Source organism: Lepus europaeus, chromosome 3, assembly GCF_033115175.1.
Source record: "Lepus europaeus isolate LE1 chromosome 3, mLepTim1.pri, whole genome shotgun sequence".
Lineage (NCBI taxonomy): Eukaryota > Metazoa > Chordata > Mammalia > Lagomorpha > Leporidae > Lepus > Lepus europaeus.
This window is the reverse complement of record NC_084829.1, coordinates 97542466-97555010: the sequence shown is the minus strand read 5'-3', so window position 1 is coordinate 97555010 and position 12545 is coordinate 97542466. Positions and strand designations below refer to the sequence as shown.

The 12545-nt window shown below is 41.2% G+C and overlaps 2 pseudogenes; both read right to left on the bottom strand.

The window, feature by feature from the left end:
* Nucleotides 1–3867: 3867 nt before the first annotated feature.
* LOC133756610 (small ribosomal subunit protein uS5-like) lies at nucleotides 3868–4771 on the bottom strand (annotated as a pseudogene).
* Nucleotides 4772–9193: 4422 nt separating this feature from the next.
* Nucleotides 9194–10193, bottom strand: LOC133757022 (14-3-3 protein gamma-like; annotated as a pseudogene).
* Nucleotides 10194–12545: the final 2352 nt, after the last annotated feature.

The window sequence follows — 12545 nt, the reverse complement described above, 5'->3', positions numbered from 1 at the left end:
GACAGTCATGGACTACCAAGAGTTTAAAAGCCAGCTTGCTTATATTACTGGTGTTCTTAGAAAGGGCAGGTGAACCAATAGGTCTATGCTTATTCTTCTGTATTTGTGACACTTGGTCCCATAGAACAGAATATAGCCACTCAAACACATGATTTTAATATGCAAAATCCAGCAGGATATAAATGTTGGTCTGTACTGGGGGTAGGGACTGGGTTGGTTTCTGATCCCCAAGTTCTGTGTCTGTATATGTTGCTTCAGTATGCTATGAACTAGTCATTGGTAAAATGACCACCTATAACCATCAACTCAAAACTCACAAAGGAATTTGAACTTGCCCTCTACATTGTGTTCTCACTATAACACTGCCCTTGAGGCTTCTGGGAGGGCACCACCTCAAAGCGAGTTTGAAATCTGATCATTTTTATTTACAAAAAAAAATCTATTTCTTATTGGTAATCTAGTCCCTTCTATAACCAAGCCCTGCCTTTTAGAACAACAGTTAGTATCTATTGCACATATGCAATGTTTAAGATTATGTATAACAAACTGTGAGGTCATCATTTTTCTCACTGTTTGCTAGGGCTCAGAGAGGTTAAACCATAGGTCTTATGCTGCACAGCTAGGTGACAGCTGTGCTGAATAATTCCAGGTCTGCCTACTTGTCTTGCCTACTTCACACTTTGGCAGCCAGAACTTACACTGGAAAGAGTCGTTAATTTTGGTTTCTTTTGTTTTTCCCTGTAGTCCCACAAGAAAAGAATTAGTCTAAAAGAAATGAGTTGATGGTTTAAGCTTTTGGACTTAACTTTGTTTTTGTACATTCCATCTAAAATGCATCATCATTTTAATCTTAGTACTTCACTTCAGGATATTAAACATCATTAAGAAACTTTAGGTTGTGCTATATGTTTGTTCAAATATACAAAAAGTAAGTAGACCTAAAATTCATGAATATTTCTATTTATACTTTCCTCTTTTGGTTTGTATGATACATGACCATTGGTATAGTTAGCAAAGAAAAACTGCTTTTTAAACCTTTTTCTCGACAAACTCAAATAGTGCTATTTTGTTTCTACATGACATCCGTAAAGCACCTCTTTCATTTAAGTATATAAAGTTGCTTGGTCCAGGTAGACATCTGGAACTGATTTTTAATCAGTCCCTTTTAGAAAGTCAGAGACCAGCTTTTTAAATGACTGTATTTATATCCCAGCTGTATTTGAATCAACCCAAACACATGAATTTTAAATCTAGTGTGTTTGCTCCATATTTTTAAGGCACTGTTTGGGGACAAACTAATATCTAAGTGCATGACTAGATGAATGGCTGCGTACGTATTCTGTGAACTGGAAACTGAGACGGGTCACCACAGACCTTTGAGTTCAGTAGCTGAGGTGTAGACAGCTACACACAGGCTTGATGCTCCTTTATAATTTCAATCAAAAGCTATGCCACAACTATGATATCAGGGGCCTTCATTCTCACTTTTCTAAAGTGCAGCAGTCAAGATTCAGTAAATAACTCTGACATAGAAGACCCAACAAAATAGGTCAGAAACAAGTGTTATTATTTGGTCATTGAAGAACAATTGTTTACTTCCATTGTATTTTTTAACGTAGAAAATATTATGACTTTAAAGATTTAAATGGTTTTAAACAAAAAGATAATTTTCTTATACCATTTCCAGTAGTTCTCAAATAATTTCATATATAAATTTGATCAGTGGATTATTTTAATTTATATTTATTAATAGTTGTAAAGAACATTAGACTTTAATCAAAGTAGAAAATAAAGAAGTGACTATTAAATTCCTTTTTTACTTTATATGGCTTCTCTAGGCATAAACATTTATATGCAGGTTTACAGAGTGCTCTGACAGAGAGCCTCTGTGTTTTGTCTTTTTTCAAAAGATTTATTTGTTTATTTGTAAGTCAGAGTTATGGGGTGGAGGGCAGGACAGAGACAGAGATTTTCCATCTGCTAGTTCAGCAGATGACCTCAAAGGCCAAGAGTGACCCAGGATAGAGCCAGGAATCTGGAGCTTCAGCCAGGTCTTCATCTAGGTACAGAGGCCTAAGAACTTGAGCCATCTTCCGCTGCCTTTCCCAGGCCATTAACAGGGAGCTGAATTGGAAGTGGAGCAATCAGGACTCGAAACCAGCATCCATATGGGATGCCAGCATTGCAGATGGAGGTTTTACCCACTATGCCACAATGAAGGCCCAAATATGTTTTATAATTTTATCCATAAATTTTATAGATGTTTATTTTCAAGTCAAGTAAGTAATAATCAATTCTACATATCCAGTAACGTTTGAGCATTTATCATCAGGTAAAATCATAACTGTGTCTCTTCTCTATACTTCATTTATTTATTTATTTATTTATTTATTTATCTATCTTACTCAATTTTAGGTACCTCACTTATCATCAACTGATATAAATCATGAGTAAAAGTAATTTACTTCCAGTTTCTATATTTTTACTTTTACTTTTTTTCATGTATAAAGTATGTTTATTTGTACTGCTCTATGTTTTAACTTATCTTATTTACCTGAGAGGCAGAGAGACATACAGACAAAGAGAGAGCTCCTATTCACTGGTTCACTCTTCAAGAACTTGCAGTGTGCAGGGCTGGCACCAAACTCCTTTCCCATCCAAGATTTTCAGTGTTTCATATTTTCTTATTTCTTTCTTTCAATGATTTTATTTGAAAGTCAGAGTTGGAGAGAGAGAGACAGAGAAAGAAAGTGATCTTCTATCTGCTGATTTACTCCCCAAATGCCCATGACTGTCCAGGGTTGAGCCAGGCCAAAGCCAGGAGCCAGGAGATTCTTCCAGGTCTCCCCATGTGGGTGATAGGGGCCCAATTTTTGGACCATCTTCCACTGCTTTTCTTACACCATTAGCAGGGAGCTGGGTCAGAAGTGGAGCAGCCAGGACTCCAACCGTTGCCCATATGAGATGCTGGTATCATAGGCAGCAGCTTTACCTGCTATGCCACAAAGCTGGCCCCCATAGTTTCTTAATATAAATAGCTTCTTCTGAACTAATACTTAAATTTCAGAATTCGTAAAAATGTGTCCAAATTATGACCAATGGTTTGAAATCACTCATTATCAAACCAGATTCTCAGTAGTCTAAGCTACCATATTATGCTTGAAGTCCTAGGAATTAGCGTTTGATATGGGTTGTATTGTCAGAGGGTCATGAAACTTTGGGACTGAACGATGCTTCAGAGATTATTAAATATTATAGATGAGAAGAATGAACTGCAAATAGATCTTTTCTAAACACAGTCCAGCTTGTATCCAGAGACCCACAACTCATGAGCAGCTAGAAACCATCCCTAAGTCCTTTCCACGAAACTATAGTCATTCCCTGGGCAATGGGAAACAATCAAAAAGAACATTATGATTGACATTTAAGGCTACAGTAAATTCCTGAGAGTTTAGTGAGTATATCAAAATTGTATAAGTATATTTTAAAATAAAGAATTAAAAATAATTGTATTCATAATTTGTTTGGGCTTTTTATCAGGTTTGGCATAGATGAATGTTCCATCCACTGAACAGAGTTCTATGGAATCAGCCCAACAGAAAATAGAGAAATTAAAAATATTTTCTGTTATAACACCCAAGATTTGACATCTATCTACCCCAAGAGTCTAGTTCATTCTATGGGAGCATCCTCTTTCAGCTAAGAATGGGGCAGCACTACAGTTATGAGTCTTCTATGCCTTCACTTTAACAGAGGTAGCATCTAATTGTCCCATTTGTCCTCTTAGTTCAGATTCATTCAAAAAACAAGCTGGATTTCTGGTGCTCCTAGATTCATTCATCACTGAACTTGTATTTACAAAACACTCTATATCCAAAGCACTGTGGCAAAGATCAAATGACAATTTACTTTATTTTTCTTGTATAAAAACCTGTGTTGTAGACACACAGGAGCCTGGGTCCTCTGCACAGATACTCTGGTGTGAGTCTTCACAGATGCTCTGTAAACTCTGATAGGGAGACTTGGTGAGCACAGTCTCTTTCCAGACGTCAGGGGTCAGATTGCTGTAGGTCTTGGAGATAGCATCAAAGGTGCCCTTGGCAAAGTTGCCCAGGGTTGGCATTGCAGCCTCTGGCAGAGGTGTAGCAGTCATCAATGCCAGCCATCAGCAGAAGTTTCTTGGGGACAGGAGCAGAGATGATGCCAGTGCCCCTGGAAGCAGGAATGAGGTGCACCAGCACAGAGCCATAGCGTCCTGTCACCTTGCAAGGCACGGTGTGGGGTTTGCTGATCTGTTCCCCCAGTAACCTCTCCGGATGATCACAGTAGACAGCTTGGTCAAGTTGATGGCCCCTTGGATGCCGGTGGCCACCTCCTTGGATCACTTCACGCCCAGACCAATATAGTCGTTGTAATCCCCGATGGCAACAAATACCTTGAACTTGGTCTGCTGGCCAGCCTGCACCTGCTTCTGCACTGGCATGATCTTCAGCACCTCATCCTTGAGGGCTGCCCCTAGGAAGAAGTTGATGATCTCAGACTCCTTGATGGGCAGGGAGAAGAGGTAGATCTCCTCCAGGGACTTGATCTTCATGTTCCTGACCAGGCCGCCCCGCTTGGTGATAGGGAACCGCTCCTTGTCCTTGGTCTTGCCTCTGCGAGTTCCTGGAGAGGCCAGCAGTGACTGCTGTCCCCTGATGTTGCCGCAAACTCCCATTCCAGGGCCCCCAGAGCTCTTTGGCCCCTCTGCTGCACCTGAATCATCCACCATTTGGTGTTCTCTCGAAGAAGCAATGAGAATTTTTTTAATTGCTTAATACATTTCACTTATCAAAAGACAAAATTCCAGCAAATTTAGTTTAAAAGATCTGTACCTAAAGTTGGGCAACACCTTACCCTTTATAATACTAAGTGTCCCAGTGAGCTAAGCAGAGAAGGTTAGCTTTATAGGCAGAAGAGGGTTGAAGAAGGCAGATATAGAAAATTTAATTTTGACTGAAATTTCCTATTTTTTAGGAAAATTGGTTCATTTCAAAGTTTAGGTGAATTTTATGGTATTAGCATGAGAGCCTGCATTCTGGTCTGATTTAATCTGCTGGGGCTAGTGCAGGAGGCTCATCCAAAACAATAGTTTTCTGTTAAATTTTCTTTCCACAAACTTTTTTAACACTCAATTTCAAGAAGGTAAAATACAATGTCTTCTGAATTTTAACTCTACACACTCGGGTAAACCAGAAAATAGAGTATTTTCTCAATTCTAGAATACAATATGGTTGACATCACTAACCACCATGGAACTGCAAATCAAAACCAAAATATCACCACACTACCAAAAGTGATATTATCAAAAAGACAAAAGTGTGCACAAAAAGGAATATTTGCTCATTGTTGGAGGGAATGTAAATTAGTACAGACATTGTGGAAAAACAGTATTAAGTTTCTCAAAAAACTAAAAATATAACTACTATATGATCCAGTAATACCACGCAGGATATATAACCAAAAGAAATAAAATCCATCTGTTAAAGACACATCTGCATTCATGTTTATCACTACACTATTTGCAGCAGCCAGGAAATTGAAATAACCTAATTGTCCATCAACTGGTGAGTAGATAAAGAGAATGCGGTATGTATACACAACAGAATATTATTCAGTCCTAAAAAGGATGGAATCTGGCATGTGCTACTTGGATGGAACTAGAGGTCATTATATTAAATTGGAATAAGTCAAGCATAGAAAGACAAATACAACATGATCTTACTCATATGTGGAGTCTAAAGAGTAGGTGATCTCATAGAACTTAAAAACATAAATGTGGGAGTAAGCACTGTTTTGTAGCAAGTTCAGCCACCACTTGCAGCATCAGCATCCCATACTGGAATGCCAATTTAAGTTCCAGATGCTCTGCTTCTGATCCAACTTCCTCCAAATGTTCCAGGAAAGGCAGCAGATGATGATCCAAGCACATGGATACTTGTCACTGATCCTGGGAGGCAGCAGAGATGACTGAAGTACTGCCTTGTAGGAGATCCAGAATGAGTTTTGGGCCCATGGCTTTAGTTTTGCCCAGTCTGGGCTATTGCTGGCATTAGGGAGGAGGTAACCAACAAATGGAATATCTCACTGTCAGTCTCTCTGTTTCTCTCTCTCTCTCTCTCTTGCTCTCGCTCTCACTCTTGCTTTCTCTTTCTCTCTTTCTGTCTCTTCTTCCCTCACTCCTTTTTTCATAAAATGAAAATAAATAAAAAATTTTGAAAAGAACAAACACAGCTTCATTTTATTGCAACTCCTTCCTTAAGAGTCTACTTTCCTGTATCTTGAATCTAAGCTGCCTCGTAAGGTTCTTTAACCCATACATTGTGGCAGAAATGACATTGTGTAATTTTCAATGCCTAGTCCTCAAGAAGCCTTGAAGCTTCTTATATTTTATCATCTTGGAGCCCTGGGTGAAATGCCATTAAAGAAATCCAGTGTAACCTTTTAGAGTAGGAGAAGCAACAAGGAGGAAATCCAAGGCACAAGTGATGGTAGCCAACATCAATAGCCAAACCATCTGATGAATGAGACCATCTGGACCTTACATTCACAGCCATATGGGTGACCCAGAGTAACCCACAGAGGAACCATCCAACATGCCATTGTTGTTTTCTTTAAAGAAGAATCAGTTTTGTGATTCCAATAAATCATTTCAAATGCTACAGGAAGGCACAACACTGATCACTGGACACCAAGACACATCTGGGAAAGTCCCACTTACTCCTCTCCAGATCTTTTCCCACCCATGGCAAGGGCTTCAGGCTCCTACAATGGCACAAAATCTGTGAAATGAACAATATAGCCAAGCTGGATTCAGTTAATCAGAGCCTCTGCTCTAACTGGGTAGGGGCCTCAAATGGAAGTTGTGCTGGGTAAAGTGTGCAGTGTTGCAGAGTGTACTTATTCTAGCACCGTCACCACTATTCTAGCTTCTCTGTCACATGTATCCTTTTAAACAAACTGGTAACACTGAGCATGATTAGTCAGCAAAAGCATCTGTCAGTTCTGCCTCCATTATTACTCACACCTTTCCTTGCCTAAAAAAAAAAAAAAAGAAAGAAAGAAAGAAAGAAAGAAAGAAAGAAAGAAAGAAAGCAAGCAAGCAAGCCTGGTGTCATTACCTATCTCAGGATTTCAGTTACTGTTTTAAAAACAAACACTTGTGCAACAAGTCATGTTTACAGAAAAATTTACCCAAAATGAGCATGAGTGACCTAGAGCTAGTGCAAAAAAGTTTCTGGAAATAGCAATGTGATTTCCTTCCGTTCCAAAATGTGCACTGACTACACAAGAGAGAAGTAAATCTCCAACTCCCATGCTTTCATTAAAAGAAAAAAATTGGTTAAACTGGAGGGACACAAGGGAGTATTTCAAAAAGTGTGTGGAAAAATGGAACTAAAAGATTAAGTCGGGGCTGGTGCTGTGGCATAGTGGCAAGCCACTGCCTGTAGTGCCAGCATCCCATATGGGTGCCAGTTCAAGTCCTGGCTATTCCACTTCCAATCCAGCTCTCTGCTATGGCCTGGGAAAGCAGTGGAAGATTGCTCAAAACCTTGGGACTCTGCAGCTGAGTGGGAGACCCAGAGGAAGCTCCTGGCTCCTGGCTCCTGGCTTCAGATTGGCACAGCTCTGGCCGCTGCAGCCATTTGGGGAGTGAACCAGTAGATGGATGGCCTCTCTCTCTCTCTCTCCCTATGCCTCTGCCTCTCTGTAGCGCTGCCTTTCAAATAAATAAATAAAATCTTTTAAAAATAAAAAAAAGGATTGTCTATTTTGGTGCAAAAATTTTCTGAAATCCATAGTGTTTTCTTAGCACGCATTTTCCATGAATTTTCTGAAAAACCTGATATGCATGGACTTCAAAATCTTTTGCTCCAAAATAAACTTATTTCTCAATCCCATTTTCCACAAAAGACTTGAAGCCTCCTGCATCTGTTATGTGATAATCACTTTTGTTTCCCTTCCTACAATAATTATCTGGGGAAGGAGTGTTTCCAGGGAGGAAAAATTGACATTAATAAGGCTCCCAAAAGTTGAAAGGATATTTATGAATAGAGCTCATCCTTTTGGATTTTTCTACCAGTTAAGCTTCTAGAACCACAATTTTCACCCACTGCACCCAGCTCTCTTAATATGACCACTCATATTAAGAAGCTCCACTGCGTGCCGGCCACACCGGATACAGCGAGGAAGACAAGTGCAGAGGGAGCCTGCAATGCCTCCCTGAAAAGAGCTGCAGCAGCTTCAAAAGCAGGATTTTCTCTGAAAACATCAACATAAAAAATGACAGCCAGACCTGCTTTTTCTCTATTTCTGTTACATTTAATGTTTCTATTAAAATGATTAAGAATTTTTGTGTTGTATTTACATCAAGGAAAGAAAGACAAAAATCCTGCAGCCACTGCCAAAAATCTGCTGCCAACCCTAACATAGCTTTGATTCTCTTCAGGCAAGTCTTCTGGCCTAGGAGACAGATAAACAGCAAAATCGACCTGGTTAAGACTGACCAAGCAGGTAATGCCAAAATAACTACCAAAGAAAAATGCACAGTGTCTTGATGTTACATACGGCTATAACAAAGGAATACTGTGAACTGCAATTTAGTGTTAACATTGTCAACTAATTCAAGATATCCAAAACCAGCAAGATCTAAACCATCCGGATGCACACACCTCAAGTTCTGGGTCTGTGTATTTGGAGTTCAGACTGTCTCATGTCTGGTAGGTAAAGCACACCCTGAAAAAACACAGCTCAAGTAGATGGATGGAAAGTACCAGAAACTTAAGACAAGAGTGTATCAACATTTAAGTCCTTACTAGAACCACAGATCTTACTGAATGAGGGTCATTCCACTTACACTTTCTTTTCATTTTACAATCCTATTATTTATGAAAAAAATTAAAGACAGGCAGCTCCACTTGCTAATCTTGTTAATCTACCTAACAGTCCATGTGCACACAGGTAACTGACTTTCCACTAGAAAAATTTTGGCAAAAACGTCAAAGAGTAGATCAAAGACAAGGCAGGTCGTGAGTTCCTCCCTGGGAAGGTCATTCCTCAATTTCCCTCCCCCATCCAACCCCCAGCACTTGGGGAAAAAAATTAAAGGCTGCAGTAGTAGCATCAGCATGCACTGCCAGTCCACATGGGGGCCTTACTTGTTGCCTTCTCCACCACCATCATGTTGCTGATAGCCTGTCCAGAGAGTTAGGATGTCGCCAAGGAGCTGCACGATGAGTCCTTGTAGGAGAGTCCTTGTAGGAGTCTTCGATTAGAGTGTTGAGTTCCTCAATGGCATCATCAATGCAGTCTTGGCCAAGTAGAACACTTGAACCAGGGAATTCAGGATCCTGTAATAGAAATGGGGAAGAGCCAGGACTAATCTAATGGGGTGAGCAGGCTGCATGTGCTCTTTGCTGATCTCGTGGCCTTCACCGTGGGCCCTCAGAGATGACTCCATCACAGTCGTCCTCCTCTCTCCGGTAGCTTCTTCAGCCAGGTAGTGTCATAGTACCCTTTCATCTCCAGGTAGAGCACTTTCCTCTGGTACTAGGGCTTGTTGCAATTCTTTTTTTTAATATTTATTTATTTGTAAATCAGAGTTACAGAGATAGAGAGAGAGAGGTCTTCCATCCGATGGTTCACTCCCCAATTGGCCACAACAGCCAGAGCTGCGCCTATCCGAAGCCAGGAGCCAGGAGCTTCTTTCGGGTCTCCCACGTGGGTACAGAGGCCCTAGGACTTGGGCCATCTTCTACTGCTTTCCCAGGCCATAGCAAAGAGCTGGATTGGAAGTGGAGCAGCCTGTTCTCCCATATGGGATACCGGCGCTGCAATTCTTAATCAGGTCCTTATCTGGTAGGCTCAGCACATCCTGACACGCTGCTTCCGGCTCCTTCTCAATCTTCATGGTAAGCATAAATCATCTCAATCTTCTCATTACCCCAAGCTGATCCCCCCTGCTCATTGCTGCTGATACCCCTCCAGGAAGAATCGCGTGCCCCAACAACCTGCTTGTAAGCCACAGAGAGAAGATTTTGGTTTTGGTTGCACAGTGGCTCGTGCAGTTCTGTGACGTTCTTCATGGCCACAGCCACATCGTCATTACGCTTGGCCAGCTGGCCTTTCTACACCAATTGCTCCTGGTCCACCATCTCCTGTTGGTTCAGCCTGGAGGAGACCGCCTTGAAGGGCAGCTTCAGCACAGCTGGAACCCGTGTCCTGGAGGTACTGCCCCCAGAAACAAGAGGCTGAGGCGGCAGCAGTGGCTGCACAGAGGAGGTGGCACACGGTGGCTGTCTAAATTGTTGTTTTAAAGCCATAGATTTGAGGCAATTAGGTCTGCAGCAACAGGTAGCTAAAATAGCATCCGTGAACATAAAAATTGATGACTTAAGAAAAGATTGTGGACTTTTAAATTACTGCCGCAAAGTTTCTCTCCTCTCTTCATTCCTTCACTCTAAATTTTTTGTTATAATGTAAGTTTTTTTTAAATTTTTATTTATTTTTTTTTGACAGGCAGAGGGACAGTGAGAGAGAGAGAGACAGAGAGAAAGGTCTTCACCTCCAATGGCCTCCGTGGCCAGCACACCGCGCTGATCCGAAGGCAGGAGCCAGATGCTTCTCCTGGTCTCCCATGGGGTGCAGGGCCCAAGCACTTGGGCCATCCTCCACTGCACTCCCGGGCCACAGCAGAGAGCTGGCCTGGAAGAGGGGCAACTGGGACAGAATCCAGCACCCCAACTGGGACTAGAACCCAGTGTGCCGGCACCACTAGGCGGAGGATTAGCCTGTTGAGCCACGGCGCCAGCCTGTAATGTAAGTTTATAATATAAGGTTCACAACAAATACAAATGCATATGGAGTATGTGTAAGTTTCAGATATAGATTGAAGAAAGCATTTTCCAGCCATTACAGAGTTTCGGGTCCACGTGGCATTAAAAATGCTAACCCATTATTATTACACATTGCAATGGACACCTGTTGTAGAGGACAGCAGAGAGAGGCCTGATCTGCACAGGCAGTGTTTCGCCAGTGCTTAGAGGGCAACCATGACACAAACCCTTACGTAGTGATTTTGCTCTAAAAGAAGTGGCTATTACATCAAATTCAAAACATTTTAAGTATAAGGAATCTGCTGTCCTAACTTTTTTAAAAGAGTCGATATAAATAAACTGCCTAGAGAGATGGGGGAAACAGATGGATTTGAAAATTCAAGTTCACACAGAATATGATTAACTTGGAAAGTGTGAGAAACTGGTGAAGGCTGAGATCATAGCTGCCTGGGAGACAGGCAAAGGGCTAACTTACTTTTAACACCACAGTCATCTCAGCAGTAAGGAAAAATCAAACTCAATTAAAGATTCCAAAAAGGTGAAAGAGCAAATGAAGAAAGAAAAAAAAAAATGTGGCTATTGGCGTGCAGTTGACATTTTGACCCAGTTGCCAGCCTAAGGAAATGTTTGTGTCTTATTAACAGAATTTGGGCTTCCCAGGTCATTGCAGATGAGGTCTCCTGAGAGTCCTCTGGGTATTGCTGGACAATATTGGACAAATATTAGACAAGTCCTCTGGGTGTTGTCTAATCCTAAAAGAGGCACACCTAAAGAGACAAATAGTTTTTGACAAAGCACTTTAGGAATGGAGGGTTGCCTTCTTCATGGAAGGGGCCTTATTTGCCTATCAACATGGAGGAACCTGGGAAAAATTGGACCAGATGAATAACAAGATGTCCCTTGGAAAGAAGGGGCCATCAAAGAAGGAGGTACCTTTCTCTGAAGGAAGGAGAGAACTTCCACTTTGACTATGGCCTTGTGTAAATAAGATTGGAGTTTGTGAACTCAAGAGGCTTCCATAGCCTTGGCAGCTCATGACAAGAGCCTTGGGTGATTACTGACGCCATAAACAAGAGTGTCAATTGTTAAATCAATAACGGGAGTCACTGTGCACTTACTCCCCATGTAGGATCTCTGCCCTTAATGTGTTGTACTATGGGAATTAACGGTATAACTAGTATTCAAACAGTACTTTATACTTTGTATTTCTGTGTGGATGCAAACTGTTGAAATCTTTACATAGTATATACTAAGTTGATCTTCTGTATATAAAGATAATTGAAAATAAATCTTGATGAAGAATGGGATGGGAGAGGGAGTGGGAGATGGGATGGTTGAGGATGGGAGGGAGGTCATGGGGGGGGCACTATAATTTAAAAGTTGTACTTTGGAAATTTATATTTATTAAATAAAAGTTTAAAAAAATGTCCCTTGGCCTTGAAATAAAAGACACACTGGAGGGGCAGGATTGTAGCATGGCAGGTTAACCACCACTTACAATGCTGGAATCCCATTTTGTATTGCCAGTTGTGCTCCTGGCACTCTGCTTCTGATCCAGGTTCCTGATAATGTACCTGGAAAGGCTGCAGATATGGAGCAAGTGCTGGGCCTCTGCCACTCATGTGGGAAACCAGGAGGTGTTCCTGGCTTCTGGCTTTGTCCTACCCAGAC